This window comes from Atta cephalotes, assembly GCF_000143395.1.
Source record: "Atta cephalotes unplaced genomic scaffold scaffold00013, whole genome shotgun sequence".
Lineage (NCBI taxonomy): Eukaryota > Metazoa > Arthropoda > Insecta > Hymenoptera > Formicidae > Atta > Atta cephalotes.
This window is the reverse complement of record NW_012130077.1, coordinates 5,715,177-5,717,909: the sequence shown is the minus strand read 5'-3', so window position 1 is coordinate 5,717,909 and position 2,733 is coordinate 5,715,177.

Sequence of the window (2,733 nt, the reverse complement as noted above, 5' to 3'; positions counted from 1 at the left end):
TATATATATATATATATATATATATATATATATATATATATATATATGTGTGTATATATGTAGCATATCCGTAATATGGAAAAGGTAGAGTTTTATTTCTTATAAATAAAAAAAAATCACACAGAATAAAATAAAAATCGCAGAGTTACTTTTCACCGATATTCTAATAAAATGGTTCTTTAAACGCGAGTCCCCAAAATTGGATTTGAAGATAAAATGTAAATTTTTATGACTCTTACTTATAACACCTACAATTAATTAAAATTGACTATTGATTAAAATTGACTGCTAAAGTTCTTGATATCCATATATTATCATTGAAAAGCTACCACATATTATTAATAAGATATTGATAAGATATTACTATATATTTTTATATTGTAAAGTTTTATTATTTTTAACGCGCGACCAAATTTGTTATCTTAATTAAAATTATATTCATATTTCATCAGACAACAATCTAGTTATTATATATATATATATTTTAGGTTAACTCAATTTTTTCAGTGTATGTATTTCTACAAAAGCTAAAATCTTAATTCTAAATTTCGATCTTTATCGAAAGGTCCAAAAGGTTTAAAAGAAACATTTTCTTTTTATTTTCTTTCCATTCTTGTATATTCTTGTATATCTACCCTGTAAAAAGGTTCATGGACATTAATTTATATTAACTTATCTCTAGGTGTAGATTCTTAGAGCATCAAAGTTTGGCTTGCTTGTAAAGAATTGACCGATCTCAGTTATTATGCTTATTTATTAATAAGCAAACATAATGAAGATTTGCTTCTTTTACATATAATAAATTATGTACATATGCATTTACTTTGATAAAAAAATTATTAACTGCTTTGCTAATTATTATGACTAAACTTTCATCTAACATTAACTATAATGTTAAATTATAAGAAAATTACTCATTTATTAGTCGTTTCTATTAATTTCGTTTTTTTAACTGTTTATATATCTGCTAAATCTGAATCTTTTTTTCTCAATAAAATATGCAAGTAATGATTAATGTTTTTCCTTAAATATATATATTTCTAATACGCTGCTATAAACAAAGGTTTTTCCTTTTTTATTTTATTTTTAGTTGTTATTTTTCCATTTTACTTTTAGTTTTTTTGTGAAAAGTAGGTATATCTCATTTTCTAAATGCTCCAAATAAAATTAAAAAAATTTCTCTGTTCAATAAAGACATAATGAGTTTCCTGATTACATTAATCGCTAGAATTTATTCTATCCTATGCAACTTAATAATAATAATAATATTTCTTTATTTCTTATTCGTTATTTCTTTACTTTTTATTAAAGTGAACTATAACTTTTAATCATAAATAAACAACAACTTTTTTAGAATTTTTATTATTACAATTATTTTTCTATTATCTCGTTTGTCACATTTTTATGTCATTTGGAAATAATCTGGAGATACGGTAGTGTCTCCGCGCTAAGACAAGCAAAGCGCGTCAAGGCGCGAGACATCATTGTAATCCTTGAAATCCATAAGATCTCTATTAAACTAATATTTTTTGTGTGTAAATTGAAAGGAATGCAATAAATATATATTTGTTATTTATTGACTTTACATTTCGAAAATATTTCTTCTTCTATTTTATTTTTTATTTCTTTCCGATATTTTATATTCATTTATTTCTATTTAGTTGCTCATTTTATTTAAAACAATTGTTAAAAAACATACAAACGTTCTGGAATACATTAATATTAGAATCTAAAAAGAATAATTCATCTTGAAATATATAAGAGAGGTTTTAATAAAAGAAGTTTTATTGTTGGTCCGAATATATGCGATAAAAGATATCTCTTTTGCAATCTAAATGTTCAAAAGAATTACTTTTTGTAATATAATGTGACATATATTAATACAATGATTTTTTCTTTTGTTTTTTTTAATAAGTAATTGACATATCTGAAAATTAATTTGAAAAAAAAAGTTGAATTAGAAAAGAAATAAGGAATTTCTAATCACGCACGCACGCTCGCACACATACAGAAAGAATTCTTTGTCACTAATTAATCGTATCGATTTCTTTCATTTCACTTTTATGTATTGTACACACAATTTTATGTTATACACACATACACACGCGGGTATATTTTAAATTTCTCTTTATAATATTGATTTAAAAGTGATTAATACGTAGCAACGTCAAGTAATAAAAATCTGTCGAATAAGACCATGATACGCAAATTTTGCATTACAAATGTACATTACAAATGTATACGTAATATGCCTTTCAACATTTTAATCGGCAAAATATGAATAACTCAATAAAATAAATGGAAGTTTTTTACGATATTTAAACGTACGTTACATAAAAGCTCGATAAAAAGAGTATGCTATATTATGTTGTAAAAAAATAATATGTGTATAGCCACTCTTGTAACTATCATAAATAATTACAAATATTTTTTGTATATTCTTTGTATATTCATGCACAGGTTAAATCACAAGTATGTTTTAAAATTTCATGAGCGTATTCCTGAAAAAAAAGGAAGAACAAATGTTTTTATAAACATTAGGTCACAAATTTTTTATTATCGAAATAATGACTACGAATACAATATAATATTGAATAATATTGAATGACTTTATTTTTAAAAATTTCAGGTGGATATTTTTTTTATTTATAAAAGATGTTGAAAGTGACCTTCATCATTTGCACATACGTTTAAACACATATATACATATATATATATATATATATATATATA